Source organism: Oncorhynchus keta, chromosome 18, assembly GCF_023373465.1.
Source record: "Oncorhynchus keta strain PuntledgeMale-10-30-2019 chromosome 18, Oket_V2, whole genome shotgun sequence".
In the NCBI taxonomy this organism is placed as follows: domain Eukaryota; kingdom Metazoa; phylum Chordata; class Actinopteri; order Salmoniformes; family Salmonidae; genus Oncorhynchus; species Oncorhynchus keta.
The window spans coordinates 47,911,472-47,938,309 of NC_068438.1; the positions used below are offsets into that span (position 1 = coordinate 47,911,472).

The following is a 26,838-nucleotide window of genomic DNA, read 5'->3' on the forward strand; positions in this document are numbered from 1 at the left end:
GAACAATAACAAATAACCACATGCAAATATTGTACAATCCAGGTGTGCAAATCTCTTAGAGACTCACCCAGAAAGACTCACAGCTCTTAGAGACTCACCCAGAAAGACTCACAGCTCTTAGAGACTAACCCAGAAAGACTCACAGCTCTTAGAGACTAACCCAGAAAGACTCACAGCTCTTAGAGACTAACCCAGAAAGACTCACAGCTCATAGAGACTAACCCAGAAAGACTCACAGCTCTTAGAGACTAACCCAGAAAGACTCACAGCTCTTAGAGACTAACCCAGAAAGACTCACAGCTCTTAGAGACTAACCCAGAAAGACTCACAGCTCTTAGAGACTAACCCAGAAAGACTCACAGCTCTTAGAGACTAACCCAGAAAGACACACAGCTCTTAGAGACTAACCCAGAAAGACTCACAGCTCTTAGAGAGACTAACCCAGAAAGACTCACAGCTCTTAGAGACTAACCCAGAAAGACTCACAGCTCTTAGAGACTAACCCAGAAAGACTCACAGCTCTTAGAGACTAACCCAGAAAGACTCACAGCTCTTAGAGACTAACCCAGAAAGACTCACAGCTCTTAGAGACTAACCCAGAAAGACTCACAGCTCTTAGAGACTAACCCAGAAAGACACACAGCTGTAAACACTGCCAAAGGTGATTCTAACTTGTATTGACTCAGGGTTGTGAATAGTTATGTAAATTAAATATTTCTGTATTTCATTTTCAATTAATTAAAAAAACATGTTTTCACTGTCATTGGTATTCTGTGTAGATGGATGAGAAACAAAATAATACCATTTTAATTCAGGCTGTATGTGGAATAAGTCAGCAGGTAGTCTAGTGGCTAGAGTTTTGGGCCAGTAACCAGCAGGTAGCCTAGTGGTTAGAGTGTTTGGCCAGTAACCAGCAGGTAGCCTAGTGGTTAGAGTGTTGGACCAGTAACCAGCAGGTAGCCTAGTGGTTAGAGTGTTGGACCAGTAACCAGCAGGTAGCCTAGTGGTTAGAGTGTTGGACCAGTAACCAGCAGGTAGCCTAGTGGTTAGAGTGTTGGACCAGTAACCAGCAGGTAGCCTAGTGGTTAGAGTGTTGGACCAGTAACCAGCAGGTAGCCTAGTGGTTAGAGCGTTGGACCAGTAACCAGCAGGTAGCCTAGTGGTTAGAGTGTTGGACCAGTAACCAGCAGGTAGCCTAGTGGTTAGAGCGTTGGGCCAGTAACCAGCAGGTAGCCTAGTGGTTAGAGTGTTGGGCCAGTAACCAGCAGGTAGCCTAGTGGTTAGAGTGTTGGGCCAGTAACCAGCAGGTAGCCTAGTGGTTAGAGTGTTGGGCCAGTAACCAGCAGGTAGCCTAGTGGTTAGAGCGTTGGGCCAGTAACCAGCAGGTAGCCTAGTGGTTAGAGTGTTGGGCCAGTAACCAGCAGGTAGCCTAGTGGTTAGAGCGTTGGGCCAGTAACCAGCAGGTAGCCTAGTGGTTAGAGTGTTGGACTAGTAACCAGCAGGTAGTCTAGTGGTTAGAGTGTTGGACCAGTAACCAGCAGGTAGCCTAGTGGTTAGAGTGTTGGACCAGTAACCAGCAGGTAGCCTAGTGGTTAGAGTGTTGGACCAGTAACCAACAGGTAGCCTAGTGGTTAGAGTGTTGGACCAGTAACCAGCAGGTAGCCTAGTGGTTAGAGCGTTGGGCCAGCAGGTAGCCTAGTGTTTAGAGTGTTGGACCAGTAACCAGCAGGTAGCCTAGTGGTTAGAGTGTTGGGCCAGTAACCAGCAGGTAGCCTAGTGGTTAGAGTGTTGGACCAGTAACCAACAGGTAGCCTAGTGGTTAGAGTGTTGGACCAGTAACCAGCAGGTAGCCTAGTGGTTAGAGTGTTGGGCCAGTAACCTGTGGCAGCAGGTAGCCTAGTGGTTAGAGTGTTGGGCCAGTAACCAGCAGGTAGCCTAGTGGTTAGAGCGTTGGGCCAGCAGGTAGCCTAGTGGTTAGAGTGTTGGACCAGTATTCAGCAGGTAGCCTAGTGGTTAGAGCGTTGGGCCAGTAACCAGCAGATAGCCTAGTGGTTAGAGTGTTGGACCAGTAACCAGCAGGTAGCCTAGTGGTTAGAGCGTTGGGCCAGTAACCAGCAGGTAGCATAGTGGTTAGAGTGTTGGACCAGTAAATAGCAGGTAGTCTAGTGGTTAGAGTGTTGGGCCAGTAACCAGCAGGTAGCCTAGTGGTTAGAGTGTTGGACCAGTAACCAGCAGGTAGCCTAGTGGTTAGAGTGTTGGGCCAGTAACCAGCAGGTAGTCTAGTGGTTAGAGCGTTGGGCCAGCAGGTAGCCTAGTGGTTAGAGTGTTGGACCAGTATTCAGCAGGTAGCCTAGTGGTTAGAGTGTTGGACCAGTAACCAGCAGGTAGCCTAGTGGTTAGAACGTTGGGCCAGTAACCAGCAGGTAGTCTAGTGGTTAGAGTGTTGGGCCAGTAACCAGCAGGTAGTCTAGTGGTTAGAGTGTTGGGCCAGTAACCAGCAGGTAGTCTAGTGGTTAGAGTGTTGGACCAGTAACCAGCAGGTAGTCTAGTGGTTAGAGTGTTGGGCCAGTAACCAGCAGGTAGTCTAGTGGTTAGAGTGTTGGGCCAGTAACCAGCAGGTAGTCTAGTGGTTAGAGTGTTGGGCCAGTAACCAGCAGGTAGCCTAGTGGTTAGAGTGTTGGACCAGTAACCAGCAGGTAGCCTAGTGGTTAGAGCGTTGGGCCAGCAGGTAGCCTAGTGGTTAGAGTGTTGGACCAGTAACCAGCAGGTAGCCTAGTGGTTAGAGTGTTGGGCCAGTAACCAGCAGGTAGCCTAGTGGTTAGAGTGTTGGACCAGTAACCAACAGGTAGCCTAGTGGTTAGAGTGTTGGACCAGTAACCAGCAGGTAGCCTAGTGGTTAGAGTGTTGGGCCAGTAACCAGCAGGTAGCCTAGTGGTTAGAGTGTTGGGCCAGTAACCAGCAGGTAGCCTAGTGGTTAGAGCGTTGGGCCAGCAGGTAGCCTAGTGGTTAGAGTGTTGGACCAGTATTCAGCAGGTAGCCTAGTGGTTAGAGTGTTGGGCCAGTAACCAGCAGGTAGCCTAGTGGTTAGAGCGTTGGGCCAGTAACCAGCAGATAGCCTAGTGGTTAGAGTGTTGGACCAGTAACCAGCAGGTAGCCTAGTGGTTAGAGCGTTGGACCAGTAACCAGCAGGTAGTCTAGTGGTTAGAGTGTTGGGCCAGTAACCAGCAGGTAGCATAGTGGTTAGAGTGTTGGACCAGTAAATAGCAGGTAGTCTAGTGGTTAGAGTGTTGGGCCAGTAACCAGCAGGTAGCCTAGTGGTTAGAGTGTTGGACCAGTAACCAGCAGGTAGCCTAGTGGTTAGAGTGTTGGGCCAGTAACCAGCAGGTAGTCTAGTGGTTAGAGCGTTGGGCCAGCAGGTAGCCTAGTGGTTAGAGTGTTGGACCAGTATTCAGCAGGTAGCCTAGTGGTTAGAGTGTTGGACCAGTAACCAGCAGGTAGCCTAGTGGTTAGAGTGTTGGACCAGTAACCAGCAGGTAGTCTAGTGGTTAGAGTGTTGGGCCAGTAACCAGCAGGTAGTCTAGTGGTTAGAGTGTTGGGCCAGTAACCAGCAGGTAGTCTAGTGGTTAGAGTGTTGGGCCAGTAACCAGCAGGTAGTCTAGTGGTTAGAGTGTTGGGCCAGTATTCAGCAGGTAGCCTAGTGGTTAGAGTGTTGGGCCAGTAACCAGCAGGTAGTCTAGTGGTTAGAGTGTTGGGCCAGTAACCAGCAGGTAGTCTAGTGGTTAGAGTGTTGGGCCAGTATTCAGCAGGTAGCCTAGTGGTTAGAGTGTTGGGCCAGTAACCAGCAGGTAGTCTAGTGGTTAGTGTTGGGCCAGTAACCAGCAGGTAGTCTAGTGGTTAGAGTGTTGGGCCAGTATTCAGCAGGTAGCCTAGTGGTTAGAGCGTTGGGCCAGTAACCAGCAGATAGCCTAGTGGCTAGAGTGTTGGACCAGTGGTTAGCAGGTAGCCTAGTGGTTATAGTGTTGGATCAGTAACCAGCAGGTAGCCTAGTGGTTAGAGAGGCAGGTAGACTAGTGGTTAGAGGCAGGTAGCCTAGTGGTTAGAGTGTTGGACCAGTAACCAGCAGGTAGCCTCGTGGTTAGAGGCAGGTAGCCTAGTGGTTAGAGTGTTGGACCAGTAACCAGCAGGTAGCCTAGTGGTTAGAGGCAGGTAGCCTAGTGGTTAGAGTGTTGGACCAGTAACCAGCAGGTAGCCTGGTGGTTAGAGGCAGGTAGCCTAGTGGTTAGAGAGGCAGGTAGCCTAGTGGTTAGAGGAGGCAGGTAGCCTAGTGGTTAGAGGAGGCAGGTAGCCTAGTGGTTAGAGGAGGCAGGTAGCCTAGTGGTTAGAGGAGGCAGGTAGCCTAGTGGTTAGAGGCAGGTAGCCTAGTGGTTAGCGAGGCAGGTAGCTTAGTGGTTAGAGAGGCAGGTAGCCTAGTGGTTAGCGGAGGCAGGTAGCCTAGTGGTTAGCGGAGGCAGGTAGCCTAGTGGTTAGCGGAGGCAGGTAGCCTAGTGGTTAGCGGAGGCAGGTAGCCTAGTGGTTAGAGGCAGGTAGCCTAGTGGTTAGAGGCAGGTAGCCTAGTGGTTAGAGGCAGGTAGCCTAGTGGTTAGCGGAGGCAGGTAGCCTAGTGGTTAGCGGAGGCAGGTAGCCTAGTGGTTAGCGGAGGCAGGTAGCCTAGTGGTTAGAGGCAGGTAGCCTAGTGGTTAGAGGCAGGTAGCCTAGTGGTTAGAGGCAGGTAGCCTAGTGGTTAGAGGCAGGTAGCCGAGTGGTTAGAGCGTTGGACTAGTAACTGAAAGGTTGCTAGATCGAATCCCGAGCTGACAAGATAAATAAATATCTGTCGTTCTGCTCCTGAACAAGGTGGTTAACCCACTGTTCCTAGGGTGTCATTGTAAATAAGAATGTATTCTTAAACTGACTAGTTAAATAAAGGTGTATGATACTTCCTGAACGTGCTGTATTTTACATCACTGGTCCTGTTCAGCAGTCTGTGTATTCAGCAATCATGGGGACAAATGACAGTGTCATCAGCCTACTTCAAGGATCTCTTGCTGCTTTGTTAGAGATGAGTTTAGAATACAGAATGAGATGTACAACCAGAACTAATGCACCATCCACTTTCTCCTGTTCTTTTGATCCTCTCAGATGTTTTCTAGACCCCGGCCATTCAAGGTTTAAGCTTTCCTAAAGGCTACACAAGGAAACATGATTAAACTATTTTAATTGACAGATATCTCAAGACAAACGACTGCTGATGTACACTACCAGTCATAAGTTTTCTTTATTTTTACTATTTTCTATGTTGTAGTATAGTAGTGAAGACATCAAAACTATGGAATAACACATATGGAATCATGTAGTAACCAAAAAGTGTTAAACAAATCAAAATATATTTTAGATTCTTCAAAGTAGCCGCCCTTTGCCTTGAACACTGCTTTGCACACTCTTGGCATTCTCTCAACCAGCTTCATGAGGTTGTCACCTGGAATGCATTTCAATTAACAGGTGTGCCTTGTTAAAAGATCATTTGTGGAATTTATTTCCTTCTTAATGCGTTTGAGCCAATCAGCTGTGTTGTCACAAGGTAGGGTTGGTATACAGAATATAGCCCTATTTGGTAAAAGACCAAGTCCATATTATGGCAAGAACAGCTCAAATAAGCAAAGAGAAATGACAGCCCATCTTAAGACATGAAGGTCAGTCAGTCTGGAAAATTTCAAGAACTTTGAAAGTTTCTTCAAGTGCAGTCGCAAAAACCATCAAGTGCTATGATGAAACTGTCTCTCATGAGGCCCGCCACAGGAATGGAAGACCCAGAGATACCTCTGCTGCAGAGGATAAGTTCATTGGAAATTCAGAAATTGTAGCCCAAATAAATGCTTCACAGAGTTCAAGTGACAGACATATCTCAACATCAACTATTCAGAGGAGACTGCGTGAATCAGGCCTTCATGGTCGAATTGCTGCAAAGAAACCACTACTAAAGGACACCAATAATAAGAAGAGACTTGTTTGGGCCAAGAAACACGAGCAATGGACATTAGACTGGTTGAAATCTATCCAATTTTTTTATTTTTGGTTCCAACCGCTGTGTCTTTGTGAGACGCAGAGTAGGTGAACGCATGATCTCCGCATGTGTGGTTTCCACCGTGAATAATGGAGGAGGAGGTGTGATGGTGCTTTGCTGGTGACACTAACAGTGATTTATTTAGAATTCAAGGCACATAACCAACATGGCTACCACAGCATTCTGCACCGATCCCATCTGGTTTGCGCTTAGTGGGACTATCATTTGTTTTTCAACAGCACAATTACCCAACACACCTCCTGGCTGTGTAAGGGCTATTTGACCAAGAAGGAGAGTGATGGAGTGCTGCATCAGATGACCTGGCCTCCACAATCACCCGACCTCAACCCAATTAAGATGATTTGGGATGAGTTGGACTACAGAGTGATGGAAAAGCAGCCAACAAGTGCTTAGCATATGTGGGAATCCTTCAAGACTGTTGGAAAGGCATTCCAGGTGAAGCTGGTTGAGAGAATGACAAAAGTGTGCAAATCTGTCGCGAAGGCAAAGGGCGGCTACTTTGAAGAATCTATAATATATTTTGATTTGTTTAACACTTTTTTGGTTACTTAATGATTCCATATGTGTTATTTCATGATGTCTTCACTATTATTCTACAACATAGAAAATAGTTTAATTATATATATATATATAGGCAACTTAACTTTAATATAACAGCAACACGAGTCCCAGGAGTTGAATATATCTACTGTGCTTCCTCGGGGCTGTGTGTTGACTTAATGGGGGCTCATTTTAATGTAGATTCCTTCGCACTAGGTCAAGGGTCACGCATCCATCTGAATGCATATTGCATATACATATTCATTAGGACTTGTGCTCTCCACTTTCACGTGTGGCTCGACACCGAGAGCGATGCTGTTTGTTGAAACATTCCCTCTTACCGTCCATTTAAGATGTCTAATATATCCCACACACGCATGAATTTACATGGGTAATGAGCGTATGATGTCACAATCTACACCGTACACACACACACACATACACAAACACACACACACACACACATACACACACACACACACACACACACACACACACACACACACACACACACACAAACACACACACACACACACACACACACACACACACACACACACACACACACACACACACACACACACACACACACACACACACACACACACACACACACACACACAGATACTATTGCTGTAGTATACTTTCTGTTAACAGGTTGAACCTTTTGTTGGGTCTTTTTGAATGATATCAGTCACATAAAAGTTTGTTATATTTAATATATCATGATATCAGTCAGCCGTTTGGGGACTTCACAGACTCATGTTGGGTTTGTCTGTGTTATGGTCTCCATGGTAACCTGCCTGAGCCTCCTTCAGCGCCTGTCATAGGGTCAACAGAGGATGATATTGTATGTGTAAGATAATGTACCTCCTTGACTTTACCCACCAGGCAGTCTGTTGTGCCTCTTCCATGCTGTGGCCTGTTATGAGGTTTTGGTTGTTTTCAGTAAAAGTGACCTCACCAATAAGGTTTAAATTTAGCCTTGGTAAATGTGATTTTAGTACATTCAGAGAGAGAGATAAACAGAGAGATGGAGGAGAGAGAGATAAACAGAGATGGAGGGGTGGAGGAGAGAGAGAGAAACAGAGATGGAGGAGAGAGAGAAACAGAGATGGAGGGGTGGAGGAGAGAGAGAGAAACAGAGAGATGGAGGGGTGGGGGAGAGAGAGAGAAACAGAGATGGAGAAGAGAGAGAAACAGAGATGGAGGGGTGGAGGAGAGAGAGAGAAACAGAGATGGAGGGGGGGAGGAGAGAGAGAGAAACAGAGATGGAGGGGTGGAGGAGAGAGAGAGAAACAGAGAGATGGAGGGGTGGAGGAGAGAGAGAGAAACAGAGAGATGGAGGGGTGGAGGAGAGAGAGAGAAACAGAGATGGAGGGGTGGAGGAGAGAGAGAGAAACAGAGGGATGGAGGGGTGGAGGAGAGAGAGAGAAACAGAGATGGAGGGGTGGGGGAGAGAGAGAGAGAAACAGAGATGGAGGGGTGGAGGAGAGAGAGAAACAGAGAGATGGAGGGGTGGAGGAGAGAGAGAGAGAAACAGAGATGGAGGGGTGGAGGAGAGAGAGAGAAACAGAGAGATGGAGGGTGGAGGAGAGAGAGAGATAAACAGAGATGGAGGGGTGGAGGAGAGAGAGAGAGAAACAGAGAGATGGAGGGGTGGAGGAGAGAGAGAGAAAAGAGAGATGGAGGGGTGGAGGAGAGAGAGAAACAGAGAGATGGAGGGGTGGAGGAGAGAGAGAAGAAACAGAGAGATGGAGAGAGAGAGAGATAAACAGAGATGGAGGGGTGGAGGAGAGAGAGAGAGAAACAGAGAGATGGAGGAGAGAGAGAGAAACAGAGAGATGGTGGGGTGGAGGAGAGAGAGAGAGAAACAGAGAGATGGAGGGGTGGAGGAGAGAGAGAGAAACAGAGATGGAGGGGTGGAGGAGAGAGAGAAACAGAGAGATGGAGGGGTGGAGGAGAGAGAGAGAGAAACAGAGATGGAGGAGAGAGAGAGAAACAGAGAGATGGAGGGGTGGAGGAGAGAGAGAAACAGAGATGGAGGGGTGGAGAGAGAGAGAAAACAGAGAGGAGGGTGGGGAGAGAGAGAAACAGAGAGATGGAGGGGTGGAGGAGAGAGAGAGAGAAAACAGAGAGATGGAGGAGAGAGAGAGAAACAGAGAGATGGAGGGGTGGAGGAGAGAGAGAGAGAAACAGAGATGGAGGGGGGGGGAGAGAGAGAGAAACAGAGATGGAGGGGTGGAGGAGAGAGAGAGAAACAGAGATGGAGGAGAGAGAGAGAAACAGAGATGGAGGAGAGAGAGAGAAACAGAGATGGAGGAGAGAGAGAGAAACAGAGATGGAGGAGAGAGAGAGAAACAGAGAGATGGAGGAGAGAGAGAGAAAGAGAGATGGAGGAGAGAGAGAGAAACAGAGATGGAGGGGTGGAGGAGAGAGAGAGAAACAGAGAGATGGAGGAGAGAGAGAGAAACAGAGATGGAGGGGTGGAGAGAGAGAGAGAGAAACAGAGATGGAGGGGTGGAGGAGAGAGAGAGAAACAGAGGGATGGAGGGGTGGAGGAGAGAGAGAGAAACAGAGAGATTGACGGGTGGAGGAGAGAGAGAGAAACAGAGATGGAGGGGTGGAGGAGAGAGAGAGAAACAGAGATGGAGGGGTGGAGAGAGAGAGAGAAACAGAGAGATGGAGGGGTGGAGAGAGAGAGAGAAACAGAGAGATGGACGGGTGGAGGAGAGAGAGAGAAAACAGAGAGATGGAGGGGTGGAGGAGAGAGAGAAAACAGAGGGATGGAGGGGTGGAGGAGAGAGAAGAAAGAGAGATGGAGGGGTGGAGGAGAGAGAGAGAGAAACAGAGAGATGGAGGGTGGGGGAGAGAGAGAGAGAAACAGAGCTGGAGGGTGGGGGAGAGAGAGAGAGACAGAGAGATGGAGGGGTGGAGAGAGAGAGAGAAACAGAGAGATGGAGGGGTGGAGGAGAGAGAGAGAAACAGAGAGATGGAGGGGTGGAGGAGAGAGAGAGAGAAACAGAGAGATGGAGGGGTGGGGGAGAGAGAGAAACAGAGAGATGGAGGGGTGGAGGAGAGAGAGAGAAAACAGAGAGATGGAGGGGTGGAGGAGAGAGAGAGAGAAACAGAGATGGAGGGGTGGAGGAGAGAGAAAACAGAGATGGAGGGTGGAGGAGAGAGAGAGAGAAACAGAGAGATGGAGGGGTGGGGAGAGAGAGAGAAACAGAGAGATGGAGGGGTGGAGGAGAGAGAGAGAAACAGAGATGGAGGGTGGAGGAGAGAGAGAGAGAACAGAGAGATGGAGGGGTGGAGGAGAGAGAGAAAACAGAGAGATGGAGGGTGGAGAGAGAGAGAAACAGAGAGATGGAGGGGTGGAGGAGAGAGAGAGAGAAACAGAGAGATGGAGGGTGGGGAGAGAGAGAAACAGAGAGATGGAGGGGTGGAGGAGAGAGAGAAACAGAGAGATGGAGGGGGTGGGAGAAGAGAGAGAAACAGAGAGATGGAGGGGTGGAGGAGAGAGAGAGAAACAGAGCTGGAGGATAGAGAGAGAGAGAAACAGAGAGATGGAGGGGTGGAGGAGAGAGAAACAGAGATGGAGGGGTGGAGGAGAGAGAGAGAACAGAGAGATGGAGGGTGGAGGAGAGAGAGAAAAACAGAGCTGGAGGATAGAGAGAGAGAGAAACAGAGAGATGGAGGGGTGGAGGAGAGAGAGAGAAACAGAGAGATGGAGGGGTGGAGGAGAGAGAGAGACAGAGATGGAGGGGTGGAGGAGAGAGAAGAGAAACAGAGAGATGGAGGGGTGGGGGAGAGAGAGAAACAGAGATGGAGGGGGAGAGAGAGAGAAACAGAGGGATGGAGGGGTGGAGGAGAGAGAGAAACAGAGAGATGGGGGGTGGAGGAGAGAGAGAGAAACAGAGAGATGGAGGGAGGAGAGAGAGAGAAACAGAGATGGAGGGGTGGAGGAGAGAGAGAGAAACAGAGATGGAGGAGAGAGAGAGAAACAGAGAGATGGAGGGGTGGAGGAGAGAGGAGAGAGAGAAACAGAGGGATGGAGGGGTGGAGGAGAGAGAAAAACAGAGAGATGGAGGGGTGGAGGAGAGAGAGAAACAGAGAGATGGAGGAGAGAGAGAGAAACAGAGAGATGGAGGGGTGGAGAGAGAGAGAGAAACAGAGAGATTGAGGGGTGGAGGAGAGAGAGAGAAACAGAGAGATGGAGGGGTGGAGGAGAGAGAGAGAGAAAACAGAGGGATGGAGGGGTGGAGGTGAGAGAGAGAGAAACAGAGAGATGGAGGGGTGGAGAGAGAGAGAGATGGAGAGAAAAACAGAGATGGAGGGGTGGAGGAGAGAGAAAAAAACAGAGGGATGGAGGGGTGGAGGTGAGAGAGAGAGAAACAGAGAGATGGAGGGTGGAGGAGAGAGAGAGAGAGAGAGAAACAGAGAGATGGAGGAGAGAGAGAGAAACAGAGAGATGGAGGGGTGGAGGAGAGAGAGAGAAACAGAGAGATGGAGGGTGGAGGAGAGAGAGAGAACAGAGAGATGGAGGGGTGGAGGAGAGAGAGAGAAACAGAGAGATGGAGGGGTGGAGGAGAGAGAGAGAGAAACAGAGAGATGGAGGGGAGAAACAGGGGAGAGAGAGAGAAAGAGAGATGGAGGGGTGGAGAGATGAGAGAGAGAAAAACAGAGAGATGGAGGGGTGGAGGAGAGAGAGAGAAACAGAGAGATGGAGGGGTGGAGGAGAGAGAGAGAAACAGAGATGGATGGAGGGGTGGAGGAGAGAGAGAGAAACAGAGATGGAGGGGTGGAGGAGAGAGAGAGAGAAACAGAGAGATGGAGGGGTGGGGAGAGAGAGAGAAACAGAGATGGAGGGGTGGAGGAGAGAGAGAGAAACAGAGAGATGGAGGGGTGGAGGAGAGAGAGAGAGAAACAGAGAGATGGAGGGGTGGGGAAGAGAGAGAAACAGAGATGGAGGGGTGGAGGAGAGAGAGAAAACAGAGCTGGAGGATAGAGAGAGAGAGAAACAGAGATGGAGGGTGGAGGAGAGAGAGAAACAGAGAGATGGAGGGGTGGAGGAGAGAGAGAAAACAGAGAGATGGAGGGGTGGAGGAGAGAGAGAGAGAACAGAGCTGGAGGATGAGAGAGAGAGAAACAGAGATGGAGGGGTGGAGGAGAGAGAGAAAACAGAGAGATGGAGGGGTGGAGGAGAGAGAGAGAAACAGAGAGATGGAGGGGTGGAGGAGAGAGAGAGAGAAACAGAGAGATGGAGGGGTGGGGAGAGAGAGAGAAACAGAGATGGAGGGGGTGGAGGAGAGAGAGAAACAGAAGGATGGAGGGGTGGAGGAGAGAGAGAGAAACAGAGAGATGGAGGGTGGGGAGAGAGAGAGAAACAGAGATGGAGGGGTGGAGGAGAGAGATGGAGAGAAACAGAGAGATGGAGGGGTGGGGAGAGAGAGAGAAACAGAGAGATGGAGGGGTGGAGGAGAGAGAGAGAAACAGAGAGATGGAGGGGTGGAGGAGAGAGAGAAACAGAGAGATGGAGGGGTGGAGGAGAGAGAGAGAGATAAACAGAGATGGAGGGGTGGAGAGAGAGAAAACAGAGAGATGGAGGGGGAGGAGAGAGAAGAAACAGAGAGATGGAGGGTGGAGGAGAGAGAGAGAAACAGAGGGATGGAGGGTGGAGGAGAGAGAGAGACACAGAGATGGAGGGGTGGGGAGAGAGAGAGAAACAGAGAGATGGAGGGTGGGGGAGAGAGAGAAACAGAGATGGAGGGGTGGAGGAGAGAGAGAGAAACAGAGATGGAGGAGAGAGAGAAACAGAGATGGAGGGGTGGAGGAGAGAGAGAGAAGAAACAGAGGATGGAGGGGTGGAGGAGAGAGAGAGAAACAGAGAGATGGAGGGGTGGAGGAGAGAGAGAGAAACAGAGAGATGGAGGAGAGAGAGAAACAGAGATGGAGGGGTGGAGGAGAGAGAGAAAACAGAGAGATGGAGGGGTGGAGGAGAGAGAGAGAAACAGAGAGATGGAGGGGTGGAGAGAGAGAGAGAGAGAAACAGAGGGATGGAGGGGTGGAGGTGAGAGAGAGAAAACAGAGAGATGGAGGGTGGAGGAGAGAGAGAGAGAGAGAGAGAAACAGAGGGATGGAGGGTGGAGGAGAGAGAGAGAAACAGAGAGATGGAGGGGTGGAGGAGAGAGAGAGAAACAGAGGGATGGAGGGGTGGAGGTGAGAGAGAGAGAAACAGAGAGATGGAGGGGTGGAGGAGAGAGAGAGAGAGAGAGAACAGAGATGGAGGAGAGAGAGAGAAACAGAGAGATGGAGGGTGGAGGAGAGAGAGAGAGAAACAGAGAGATGGAGGGGTGGAGGAGGAGAGAGAGAGAACAGAGAGATGGAGGGGTGGAGGAGAGAGAGAGAAACAGAGAGATGGAGGGGTGGAGGAGAGAGAGAGACAGAGATGGAGGTAATCTTGTGAAACCCAAGTTGCGAGAGATTAATGTTATGAGGGATACATTTGGAGGGCTGCGAGATGGGCATCATCTCTATCTGTCCTCTCTCCCTCTCCTCATTTGGAGGGCTGCGAGACGGGCGTCATTTCTATCTGTCCTCTCTCCCTCTCCTCATTTGGAGGGCTGCGAGACGGGCGTCATCTCTATCTGTCCTCTCTCCCTCTCCTCATTTGGAGGGCTGCGAGACGGGCGTCATCTCCTGCTTTATCTGTCCTCTCTCCCTCTCCTCATTTGAGTGATTGTGCCGTGACACACACACACTGGTATCTATCAGAGGGCAGCTGCATCAGTATTCTGACCAGGAAGGTAATCATGGACCCTGACCCCCGACCACTATTACTCACCATGACAGCCACTGCCTGGGAGCCCCAACCCTGACCCCAGACACACACACACACACACACACATTAGATCCAGCCTCTCCTCCTGTCCCAGTCCTGAGCATGGTCTAATGAAGCCTGGTCCAGGAGAGACAGGTGTTTAAAGGGGCAGTTGGTACATCTATTATTTTTTTGACCTTTAAATTCATGATATATACCTTCTTGAAGAATATAACTTCTCTTCACAAGCTTAGTTCAACTGACATACCCCATCAGAACCCAAAATATAAACTTGTATAAGCATTGTTGGCTGTTACTGTTTCTAGGCCGTCATTGAAAATAATAATGTGTTCTTAACTGACTTGCTTAGTTAAATAAAGGTTAAAAAAAAAACACAGCCTGAAACCGTGGTTACAACTATATGTTAATGTCATGGAATGGTCGGTCCTTCCAGGTGGAGACAAATATACAGGGATGTGGAGAGGGAGCTGGCGACTAAGGTACAGATGGAGGTGGAGACGGAGACGGAGACTGAGGTGGAGAGGGAAACTAAGGTGGAGAGGGAGGTGAAGACTGAGATGGAGACGGAGGTGGAGACTGAGGTGGAGAGGGAGACTAAGGTGGAGAGGGAGGTGAAGACTGAGATGGAGACGGAGGTGGAGACTGAGGTGGAGACAGGTGGAGACTGAGGTGGAGAGGGAGGTGGAGACTGAGGTGGAGAGGGAGGTGGAGACTGAGGTGGAGACTGAATGGAGACAGGTGGAGAGGGAGGTGGAGACTGAATGGAGACAGGTGAAGACTGAGTGGAGATGGAGGTGGAGACTGAATGGAGACAGGTGGAGACTGAGGTGGAGGGGGAGATGGAGATGGAGATGGAAACTGAGGTGGAGACTGAATAGAGACAGGTGGAGAGGGAGGTGAATACTGAGGTGGAGAGGGAGGTGAAGATTGAGGTGGAGACTGAGGTGGAGACTGAATGGAGACTGAGGTGGAGAGGGAGGTGGAGACTGAGGTGGAGACAGGTGGAGACTGAATGGAGACAGGTGAAGACTGAGTGGAGATGGAGGTGGAGACTGAATGGAGACAGGTGGAGACTGAATGGAGACATGTGAAGACTGAGTGGAGATGGAGGTGGAGACTGAATGGAGACAGGTGGAGACTGAGTGGAGACTGAGGTGGAGACTGAATGGAGACAGGTGGAGACTGAGGTGGAGAGGGAGGTGAAGACTGAGGTGGAGAGGGAGGTGAAGACTGAGGTGGAGACTGAGATGGAGACTGAATGGAGACAGGTGGAGACTGAGGTGGAGATGGAGACTGAGGTGGAGAGGGAGGTGGAGACAGGTGGAGACTGAGGAGGAGACTGAGGTGGAGACTGAATGGAGACAGGTGGAGACTAAGGTGTAGAGGGAGATGGAGACAGAGGTGGAGATGGAGACTGTGGTGGAGACTGGATGGAGACAGGTGGAGAGGGAGGTGAAGACTGAGGTGGAGAGGGAGGTGGAGACTGAGGTGGAGACTGAGGTGGAGACTGAATGGAGACAGGTGGAGCCTGAGGTGGAGATGGAGACTGAGGTGGAGAGGGAGGTGGAGACTGAATGGAGACTGAATGGAGACAGGTGGAGAGGAGAGTGGAGACTGAGGTGGAGACAGAGGTGGAGACTGAATGGAGACAGGTGGAGAGGGAGGTGGAGACTGAGGTGGAGAGGGAGATGGAGACAGAGGCGGAGAGGGAGGTGGAGACTGAATGGAGACAGGTGGAGACTGAGGTGGAGACTGAAGTGGAGAGGGAGATGGAGACAGAGGTGTAGATGGAGACTGAGGTGGAGACTGAATGGAGACAGGTGAAGACCCGAGATGGAGACGGAGGTGGAGACTGAATGGAGACAGGTGGAGAGGGAGATGGAGGTGGAGCTGGAGACTGAGGTGGAGACAGGTGGAGAGGGAGGTGAAGACTGAGGTGGAGAGGGAGGTGGAGACTGAATGGAGACTGAGGTGGAGAGGGAGATGGAGACGGAGGTAGAGATGGAGACTGGGGTGGAGAGGGAGGTGGAGACTGAATGGAGACAGGTGGAGACTGAGGTGGAGACTGAGATGGAGAGGGAGGTGGAGATGGAGACTGAGGTGGAGACTGAATCGAGACAGGTGTAGACTGAGGTGGAGAGGGAGATGGAGACAGGTGGAGAGGGAGGTGAAGACTGAGGTGGAGAGGGAGGTGGAGACTGAATGGAGACTGAGGTGGAGAGGGAGATGGAGACGGAGGTAGAGATGGAGACTGAGGTGCAGACTGAATGGAGACAGGTGGAGACTGAGGTGGAGACAGAGGTGGAGAGGGAGATGGAGACTGAGGTGGAGATGGAGACTGAGGTGGAGACTGAATGGAGACAGGTGGAGCGGGAGGTGAAGACTGAGGTGGAGAGGGAGGTGGAGACTGAATGGAGACTGAATGGAGACAGGTGGAGAGGGAGGTGGAGACTGAGGTGGAGACAGAGGTGGAGACTGAATGGAGACAGGTGGAGAGGGAGGTGGAGACTGAGGTGGAGATAGAATGGAGACAGGTGGAGACTGAGGTGGAGACTGAGGTGGAGATGGAGACTGAGGTGGAGATTGAATGGAGACAGGTGGAGAGGGAGGTGAAGACTGAGGTTGAGAGGGAGGTGGAGACTGAATGGAGACTGAGGTGGAGAGGGAGATGGAGACAGAGGTGGAGACTGGGGTGGAGAGGGAGGTGGAGACTGAATGGAGACAGGTGGAGACTGAGGTGGAGACTGAGATGGAGAGGGAGGTGGAGATGGAGACTGAGGTGGAGACTGAATCGAGACAGGTGTAGACTGAGGTGGAGAGGGAGATGGAGACAGGTGGAGAGGGAGGTGAAGACTGAGGTGGAGAGGGAGGTGGAGACAGGTGGAGAGGGAGGTGAAGACTGAGGTGGAGAGGGAGGTGGAGACTGAATGGAGAGGGAGATGGAGACGGAGACTGAGGTGCAGACTGAATGGAGACAGGTGGAGACTGAGGTGGAGACAGAGGTGGAGAGGAGATGGAGACTGAGGTGGAGATGGAGACTGAGGTGGAGACTGAATGGAGACAGGTGGAGCGGGAGGTGAAGACTGAGGTGGAGAGGGAGGTGGAGACTGAATGGAGACTGAATGGAGACAGGTGGAGAGGGAGGTGGAGACTGAGGTGGAGACAGAGGTGGAGACTGAATGGAGACAGGTGGAGACTGAATGGAGACAGGTGGAGAGGGAGGTGGAGACTGAGGTGGAGATAGAATGGAGACAGGTGGAGACTGAGGTGGAGATGGAGACTGAGGTGGAGATTGAATGGAGACAGGTGGAGAGGGAGGTGAAGACTGAGGTTGAGAGGGAGGTGGAGACTGAATGGAGACAGGTGGAGAGGGAGATGGAGACAGAGGTGGAGACAGGTGGAGACTGAGGTGGAGAGGGAGATGGAGACGGAGGTGGAGATGGAGACTGAGGTGGAGACTGAATAGAGACAGGTGAAGACTGAGATGGAGATGGAGGTGGAGACTAAATGGAGACAGGTGGAGACTGAGGTGGAGAGGGAGATTGAGACGGAGGTGGAGATGGAGACTGAGGTGGAGACTGAATGGAGACAGGTGGAGAGGGAGGTGAAGACTGAGTTGGAGAGGGAGGTGGAGACTGAGGTGGAGACTGAGATGGAGAGGGAGACGGAGATGGAGACGGAGGTGGAGATGGAGACTGAGGTGGAGACTGAATGGAGACAGGTGGAGAGGGAGGTGAAGACAGGTGGAGAGGGAGGTGGACACTGAGGTGGAGAGGGAGATGTAGACTGAGGTGGAGAGGGAGGTGGAGACATAATGGAGACTGAGGTGGAGAGGGAGGTGGAGACATAATGGAGACTGAGGTGGAGAGGGAGATGGATACGGAGGTAGAGATGGAGACTGAGGTGGAGACTGAATGGAGACAGGGGGAGACTGAGGTGCAGAGGGAGATGGAGACGGAGGTGGAGATGGAGACTGATGTGGAGACAGGTGGAGAGGGTGGTGAAGACTGAGGTGGAGATGGAGACGGAGGTGGAGATGGAGACTGAGGTGGAGACTGAATGGAGACAGGTGGAGCGGGAGGTGAAGACTGAGGTGGAGAGGGAGATGGATACGGAGGTAGAGATGGAGACTGAGGTGGAGACTGAATGGAGACTGAGGTGGAGAGGGAGATGGAGACGGAGGTGGAGATGGAGACTGATGTGGAGACTGAAGGGAGACAGGTGGAGAGGGAGGTGAAGACTGGGGTGGAGACTGAATGGAGACAGATGTGGAGACTGAATGGAGACTGAATGGAGACAGGTGGAGAGGGAGGTGGAGACTGATGTGGAGACTGATGTGGAGACTGAATGGAGACTGATGTGGAGACAGGTGGAGAGGGAGGTGAAGACTGGGGTGGAGACTGAATGGAGACAGATGTGGAGACTGAATGGAGACTGAATGGAGACAGGTGGAGAGGGAGGTGGAGACTGATGTGGAGACTGAATGGAGACTGAGATGGAGAGGGAGTGGCAGCATCTGTAGAGAGATATAACTGTGAGCCTCTCACTGCTCCCTAATTAATCTACAGACAGGGAGCACTGGAGGAGGGGAGGGAGAGGAGGAGAGGAGGGAGAGGAGGGAGCACATGAGGAGAGGAGGGAGAGGAGGGAGCACATGAGGAGAGGAGGGAGAGAAGGAGAGGAGGGAGAGGAGGGAGAGGAGGAGAGGAGGGCGAGAGGGAAAGAATGGACTATTCAACCAAAAACACAGCAACCCAGAAAATGTTAGACTTCACTAAAATTGGAAAACACTAAACAAACAACACAAAGAATGATCTATCCAAAATGGAGATGTCTGGATAAACCACTGCTTCAGTCTTTTTGTCTCTATTACAAAGAACAAACAGCAGAAACATATACATGATCAAATACAAATCTGTGAATGAGCCTGGGGGTGACTGTTAGTTCTGTGAATTAGCCTGGGGGTGACTGTTAGTTCTGTGAATTAGCCTGGGGGTGACTGTTAGTTCTGTGAATTAGCCTGGGGGTGACTGTTAGTTCTGTGAATTAGCCTGGGGGTGACTGTTAGTTCTGTGAATTAGCCTGGGGGTGACTGTTAGTTTTGTGAATGAGCCTGGGGTGACTGTTAGTTCTGTGAATGAGCCTGGGGTGACTGTTAGTTCTGTGAATGAGCCTGGGGTGACTGTTAGTTCTGTGAATGAGCCTGGGGGTGACTGTTAGTTCTGTGAATGAGCCTGGGGTGACTGTTAGTTCTGTGAATTAGCCTGGGGGTGACTGTTAGTTCTGTGAATGAGCCTGGGGGTGACTGTTAGTTCTGTGAATTAGCCTGGGGGTGACTGTTAGTTCTGTGAATGAGCCTGGGGGTGACTGTTAGTTCTGTGAATGAGCCTGGGGGTGACTGTTAGTTCTGTGAATTAGCCTGGGGGTGACTGTTAGTTCTGTGAATGAGCCTGGGGGTGACTGTTAGTTCTGTGAATGAGCCTGGGGGTGACTGTTAGTTCTGTGAATTAGCCTGGGGGTGACTGTTAGTTCTGTGAATGAGCCTGGGGGTGACTGTTAGTTCTGTGAATGAGCCTGGGGGTGACTGTTGGTTCTGTGAATTAGTCTGGGGGTGACTGTTGGTTCTGTGAATTAGCCTGGGGGTGACTGTTGGTTCTGTGAATTAGCCTGGGGGTGACTGTTGGTTCTGTGAATGAGCCTGGGGGTGACTGTTGGTTCTGTGAATTAGCCTGGGGGTGACTGTTGGTTCTGTGAATGAGCCTGGGGTGACTGTTGGTTCTGTGAATTAGCCTGGGGGTTTTAGTTGTTTAGTTTATTTTATTTTTACAGGGACAGTGCACATTAATCAACGTTTCAGTAAAAGTGCCGGTTTTAGCCAGCCGGCTAATTTTCAACCGCAGTCCCTGGGCAGGTTATTAAAAACAATTACAATATAGACAATAGCACCATAGACATAGCAACATAGGACAAGCAAGACATAGCATACAGACAGAGCAACATAGGACAAGCAAGACGTAGCATACAGACAGTGACTGTTTCTGTGAATGTTCTGTTAGTTCTGTGAATTCGCCTGGGGGTGACTGTTGGTTCTATGAATGAGCCTGGGGGTGACTGTTAGTTCTGTGAATGAGCCTGGGGGTGACTGTTAGTTCTGTGAATGAGCCTGGGGGTGACTGTTAGTACTGTGAATGAGCCTGGGGGTGACTGTTAGTTCTGTGAATTAGCCTGGGGGTGACTGTTAATTCTGTGAATGATCCAGCAATCACACAATGATTTATTTCTCCTGTCCTTTACCTGACGAAAGTGAAGGACCCGTCTTGGTTTGTGTGAATGGACACACGCACAACGCACACACACTCTGTAGCATGTCTGGGTGTGTTTCATGTACCACCTGGGGTTGGGAATAGAAGGTCAGACCAGTGGACGTCTGCGGGGTGTTTCCAGCTGTTACATATTGATTCTGTAGACATTTGGTCATCATGCTCTGAACTGGAATGTTGCATGCAGACCACAATCCATATTGATGAGCTGTGTGTGTGTGTGTGTGTGTGTGTGTGTGTGTGTGTGTGTGTGTGTGTGTGTGTGTGTGTGTGTGTGTGTGTGTGTGTGTGTGTGTGTGTGTGTGTGTGTGTGTGTGTGTGTGTGTGTGTGTGTGTGTGTGTGTGTGTGTGTGTTTTTACAGTGTTTTACAGCTGGGAGGAATACAACAAACGAGGGGTGAGCTGGAGAGCATGTTAGAGAGTGACAACCCAGCGATCTTCACCTCAGGGGTGAGTGTTTAGAACCCAGAGATCTTCACCTCAGGGGTGAGTGTTTAGAACCCAGAGATCTTCACCTCAGGGGTGAGTGTTTAGAACCCAGAGATCTTCACCTCAGGGGTGAGTGTTTAGAACCCAGAGATCTTCACCTCAGGGGTGAGTGTTTAGAACCCAGAGATCTTCACCTCAGGGGTGAGTGTTTAGAACCCAGAGATCTTCACCTCAGGGGTGAGCGTTAGAACCCAGAGATCTTCACCTCAGGGGTGAGTGTTTAGAACCCAGAGATGTTTAGAACCCAGAGATCTTCACCTCAGGGGTGAGTGTTTAGAACTTCCAGAGATCTTCACCTCAGGGGTGAATGTTTAGAACCCAGAGATCTTCACCTCAGGGGTGAGTGTTTAGAACCCAGAGATCTTCACCTCAGGGGTGAGTGTTTAGAACCCAGAGATCTTCACCTCAGGGGTGAGCGTTAGAACCCAGAGATCTTCACCTAAGGGGTGAGCGTTATAAAAAAATCACACACATTCCTCATGTACTGTGGTGGGTAGCCAGGCTATACTCTCATTCCTCATGTATTGTGGTGGGTAGCCAGGCTATACTCTCATTCCTCATGTATTGTGGTGGGTAGCCAGGCTATACTCTCATTCCTCATGTATTGTGGTGGGTAGCCAGGCTATACTCTCATTCCTCATGTATTGTGGTGGGTAGCCAGGCTATACTCTCATTCCTCATGTATTGTGGTGGGTAGCCAGGCTATACTCTCATTCCTCATGTATTGTGGTGGGTAGCCAGGCTATACTCTCATTCCTCATGTACTGTGGTGGGTAGCCAGGCTATACTCTCATTCCTCATGTATTGTGGTGGGTAGCCAGGCTATACTCTCATTCCTCATGTACTGTGGTGGGTAGCCAGGCTATACTCTCATTCCTCATGTATTGTGGTGGGTAGCCAGGCTATACTCTCATTCCTCATGTATTGTGATGGGTAGCCAGGCTGTACTCTCAGCCCTGAGGGTAAGGGAGGACAGGAGAGGGGAGTAGAGAACACGAAAGGAGAGGGTAAGGGAGGAGAGGGCAGGGTAAGGGAGGAGAGGAGAGGGTGCACCGGCTGTTTATCGGCATGCTAGCCAGCTCTCTGTCACCTGGGAGAACGTTGGAATAATTATTCCAGACAGAGCTGTCTTTTAGAGGAAAGTGGCGCAGATGGCTGTATATAATGTGTCTCTCTCCCTCTCCCTCTCTAAGCCTATCTCTCTCTCTCTCTCTCTCATCCTCTCCCCCCGATCCTCCAGATCGTCATGGACTCCAACATCACCCAGCAGGCGATGAACGAGATCGAGACTCGTCACACTGAGATCATCAAGCTGGAGAACAGCATCCGTGAGCTACATGACATGTTCATGGACATGGCCATGCTGGTGGAGAGCCAGGTGAGGCCTAGCGACTAGCCAGACCCCAGCCTCGCCTAGCCATGCACCCCACCACCCCCTCACTTCCCCTGGGCATAGACTGGGACAGAGGGGCTGAGGAAGCCAACAGGTCCAGCATTGAGCTCTGTTTCCATGGGCATATGGCCTCACAGTGGATAGATTGGTGTTTTATCACACATATAGCAACACTATATCGGTCTGTTCCCAGACCAGTGCCAGCAGCGTACCACCCTGCATCCCACTGCTGACTTGCTTCTGAAGCCAAGCAGGGATGGTCCTGTCGGTCACTGGATGGGAGACCAGATGCTGCTGGAAGAGGTGTTTTTGAGGGCCAGTAGGAGGCACCCTTTCCTCTGGTCTAAAAAAAAAGATTCCAATGCCCCAGGGCAGTGATTGGGGACACTGCCCTGTGTAAATGTAAATGTAGGGTGCCGTCTTTCGGATGGGACATAAACGGGTGTCTTGACGCTGAGTACATTAAAGATCCCGTGGCACTTATCGTAAGAGTAGGGGTGTTAACCCCGGTGTCCTGGCTAAATTCCCAATCTGCCCCTCAAACCATCACGGTCACCTAATAATCCCCAGTTTACAATTGGCTCATTCATCCCCCTCCTCTCCCCTGTAACTATTCCCCAGGTCGTTGCTGTAAATGAGAACGTGTTCTCAGTCAACTTACCTGGTAAAGTAACGGCTAAATAAAATAAAATAAATATATATATGTATATTGTTTTTTAAACCAGTAACACTACATTTAATTTTTTTAAAGCTGTCTCTCAAACAAAGGTAGCACCTCATTAAAATGACCTGCATTTAGTTTGGCTGAAGGACAGGCAGGAAACTGTGGGAAAGCTTCAGTGGTAGATTTACATGATTGTCATTTAACTGACTCTCTCTTATCCAGAGCGACTTGCATAGTGAGTGCATAGTGAGTGCATAGATTTTCCATACTGGTCCCCCGTGGTAACGGATCCCACAACTCGCCATGCTCTACCGACCGAGCCACACAGTGGTAGATACTGGTAGATACTGCTAGATACTGCTAGATGGTGCTAGATAGCGGTAGATACTGCTAGATACTGCTAGATGGTGCTAGATAGCGGTAGATACTGCTAGATACTGCTAGATGGTGCTAGATAGCGGTAGATACTGGTAGATACTGCTAGATGGAGGTAGATACTGCAAGATGGTGGTAGATGGTGCTAGATAGCGGTAGATACTGCTAGATGATGCTAGATGTTGGTAGATAGAGGTAGATGGTGCTAGATAGCAGTAGATACCCCTAGATGGTGGTAGATGGTGCTAGATAGCGGTAGATAGTGCTAGATGATGCTAGATAATGGTAGATAGTGGTAGATGGTGCTAGATGTTGGTAGATAGAGGTAGATACTGCTAGATGGTGCTAGATAACGGTAGATAGAGGTAGATACTGCTAGATAATGGTAGATAGAGGTAGATACTACTAGATGGTGCTAGATAATGGTAGATAGAGGTAGATACTGCTAGATGGTGCTAGATAATGGTAGATAGAGGTAGATGGTGCTAGATGTTGGTAGATACTACTAGATGGTGCTAGAAAATGGTAGATAGAGGTAGATGGTGCTAGATGTTGGTAGATACTGCTAGATGGTGCTAGATAATGGTAGATAGAGGTAGATGGTGCTAGATGTTGGTAGATACTGCTAGATGGTGCTAGATAATGGTAGATAGAGGTAGATGGTGCTAGATGTTCGTAGATACTGCTAGATGGTGCTAGATAGCAGTAGATACTGCTAGTTGGTGCTAGATAATGGTAGATAGAGGTAGATGGTGCTAGATAATGGTAGATAGAGGTAGATGGTGGTAGATACTGCTAGATGTTGGTAGATACAGCTAGATAGAGGTAGATACTGCTAGATGGTGCTAGATGTTGGTAGATAGAGGTAGATGGTGCTAGATGTTGGTAGATAGAGGTAGATGGTGCTAGATGTTGGTAGATAGAGGTAGATGGTGCTAGATGTTGGTAGATAGAGGTAGATACTGCTAGATGGTGGTAGATAGAGGTAGATACTGCTAGATAATGGTAGATAGAGGTCGATACTGCTAGATGGTGGTAGGTGGTGGTATATAGTGGTAGATTGTGGTAGATTGTGCTATTTGCAACAGTGTGTACTATACAGAACACTGTGGGATCAGTCTCTCTCTGTGTCTACTGGACTGTGGGGGGCTGAATCCCTGGGGATTAGTGTGTGTGTGTGTGTGTGTGTGTGTGTGTGTGTGTGTGTGTGTGTGTGTGTGTGTGTGTGTGTGTGTGTGTGTGTGTGTGTGTGTGATCATATAAATATGAGTGTGTTGGTGCTGTAATGAACAAGTGTGATTGAATAATTGATGAGACTACTGCTTGGCTAATTCATTAATTAACCCTGGGCTCTACATCAGTCTAGACAATGCTTCTTTCTATTCCAGTCGGGCTCTCTGTCGTTGTCTCTCTGCTTCTCCTCCCTCTGCCATCCCTCCTCCACCTTTCTGTCCTTCCCTCCCTCTCTTTCCTCTATTCTCTCTCCTTTTTCCCCCCCACCATAACAGGCTCTGAGCACAGCACTGAGAGTATGGGCATCCCACTAACCTCCCAAGGTAATTCACTTGTAATTCTTCACTTGATGTGTGCAGTCAGTACACAGTTGATATTGTAAGTTGAAGTGTGTGTTGGCCGTTGGGGATTTAATTGATGAAATTTTGAGAATATTGAGATTGAAAAAGGTTGTAAGATTATTCAAGAGGCCAAAACTTCACTTTGAATAACTTGACCAGTTGAAAGGGGCTTTGTTCAAATTAAACTGGATGTAAAATGGGAAGTGTGTGTGTGTGTGTGTGTGTGTGTGTGTGTGTGTGTGTGTGTGTGTGTGTGTGTGTGTGTGTGTGTGTGTGTGTGTGTGTGTGTGTGTGTGTGTGTGTGTGTGTGTGTGTGTGTGTGTGTGTGTGTGTGTGTGTGTGTGTGTGTGTGTGTGTGCGTACACGTCAGTAGATGCATGTGTGTTTATATTCTGTTACGTGCTAGCTTTCAGTTGCAATAGTACTTCATTTGTATCTATTTAATTCAATTCAAATGACCTGTTTGGCATTTTGTGTAATACAATGCAGATGGAAGTTGGAAGTTTACATACATCTTAGCCAAATACATTTAAACTCAGTTTTTCACAATTCCTGACATTTAATCCTAGTAGAAATTCCCTGTCTTAGGTCAGTTAGGATCACCACTTTATTTTAAGAATGTGAAATGTCAGAATAATGGGAGCTTTTATTTCTTTCATCACATTCCCAGTGGGTCAGAAGTTTAAATACACTCAATTCGTATTTGGTAGCATTGCCTTTAAATCCACAAGCTTCCCACAATAAATTGGGTGAATTTTGGCCCATTCCACCTGACACCTCACCTGGTGTAACTGAGTCAGGTTTGTAAGGCCACCTTGCTCGCACACGTTTTTTCAGTTCTGCCCACAAATTTTCTATAGGATTGAGGGCAGGGCTTTGTAATGGCCACTCCAATACCTTGACGTTGTTGTCCTTATGCCATTTTGCCACAACTTTGGAAGTATGCTTGGAGTCATTGTCCATTTGGAAGACCCATTTGCGACCAAGCTTTAACTTCCTGACTGATGTCTTGAATATCCACATAATTTTCCCTCCTCATGATGCCATCTATTTTCTTCCTTGCTGAGCGGCCTTTCAGGTTATGTCGATATAGGACTCGTTTTACTGTGGATATAGATACTTTTGTACCTGTTTCCTCCAGCATCTTCACAAGGTCCTTTACTGTTGTTCTGGAATTGATTTGCACTTTTCGCACCAAAGTACGCTCATCTCTGGGAGACAGAACGGGTCTCCTTCCTGAGCGGTATGACGGCTGCGTGGTCCCATGGTGTTTATACTTGCGTACTATTGTTTGTACAGATTAATGTGGTACCTTCAGGTGTTTGAAAATTACTCCCAAGGATGAACCAAACTTGTGGATGTCTACAATTGTTTTTCTGAGGTCTTGGCTGATTTCTTTTGATTTTGCCATGATGTCAAGCAAATAGGCACTGAGTTTGAAGGAAGGCCTTGAAATACATCCACAGGTACACCTCCAATTGACTCAAATTATGTCAATTAGCCTATCAGAAGCTTCTAAAGTCATGACATAATGTTCTGTAATTTTCCAAGCTGTTTAAAGACACAGTCAACTTAGTCTATGTAAACTTCTGACCCCTGGAATTGTGATACAGTGAATTATAAGTGAAATAATCTGTCTGTAAATAATTGTTGGAAAAATTACTTGTCATGCACAAAGTAGATGTCCTAACCAACTTACCAAAACTATAGTTTGTTAACAAGAAATATGTGGAGTGGTTGAGAAATGAGTTTTAATGACTCCAATCTAAGTGTATTTAAACTTCCGACTTCAACTGTACATTCCTCTTCAGGTGTGTTTTCTGCTTTGTCCAACAGGGGGAGCTGGTGAACAACATTGAGCAGAACGTGTGTAACACCCAGGACTATGTGGAACAGGCCAGAGACAACTACAAGGCTGCCGTCAGCATGCAGAAGGGCGGCCACAGGGTGAGACCCAACAACACACAGTCTATGGACATACTCTCATACAACCCTCCCTCTCTTCCTTTTCTCCTGTCTGTCTTCCCTTCCCTCTCTTCCTCTACCCTGTCTGTCTACTCTTCCCTCTCTTCCTCTGCCCTGTCTGTCTACTCTTCCCTCCCTTCCTCTGCCCTGTCTGTCTACTCTTCCCTCTCTTCCTTTTCTCCTGTCTGTCTACTCTTCCCTCTTCCTCTACCCTGTCTGTCTACCCTTCCCTCTCTTCCTCTACCCTGTCTGTCTACTCTTCCCTCTCTTCCTCTGCCCTGTCTGTCTACTCTTCCCTCTCTTCCTCTACCCTGTCTGTCTACTCTTCCCTCTCTTCCTCTACCCTGTCTGTCTACCCTTCCCTCTCTTCCTCTACCCTGTCTGTCTACTCTTCCCTCTCTTCCTTTTCTCCTGTCTGTCTACTCTTCCCTCTCTTCCTTTTCTCCTGTCTGTCTACTCTTCCCTCGCTTCCTCTGCCCTGTCTGTCTACTCTTCCCTCGCTTCCTCTGCCCTGTCTGTCTTCCCTTCCCCCTCTTCCTTTTCTCCTGTCTGTCTT

The 26,838-nt window shown here is 49.4% G+C and overlaps 2 long non-coding RNA genes and 1 pseudogene across 2 annotated transcripts; all 3 read left to right on the forward strand.

Annotated features, from left to right (window-relative positions):
* Window positions 1–26,838, forward strand: part of LOC127908862 (syntaxin-1A-like) — a 239,195-nt pseudogene that overhangs the window by 207,568 nt on the left and 4,789 nt on the right.
* LOC127908864 (uncharacterized) lies at window positions 907–3,531 on the forward strand. The gene is made up of 3 exons (XR_008068788.1): window positions 907–1,502; window positions 2,885–2,962; window positions 3,456–3,531. It is a non-coding gene; the product is annotated as an uncharacterized LOC127908864 (long non-coding RNA).
* LOC127908863 (uncharacterized) lies at window positions 4,266–4,803 on the forward strand. Its single transcript, XR_008068787.1, has 3 exons — window positions 4,266–4,391; window positions 4,462–4,561; window positions 4,628–4,803. It is a non-coding gene; the product is annotated as an uncharacterized LOC127908863 (long non-coding RNA).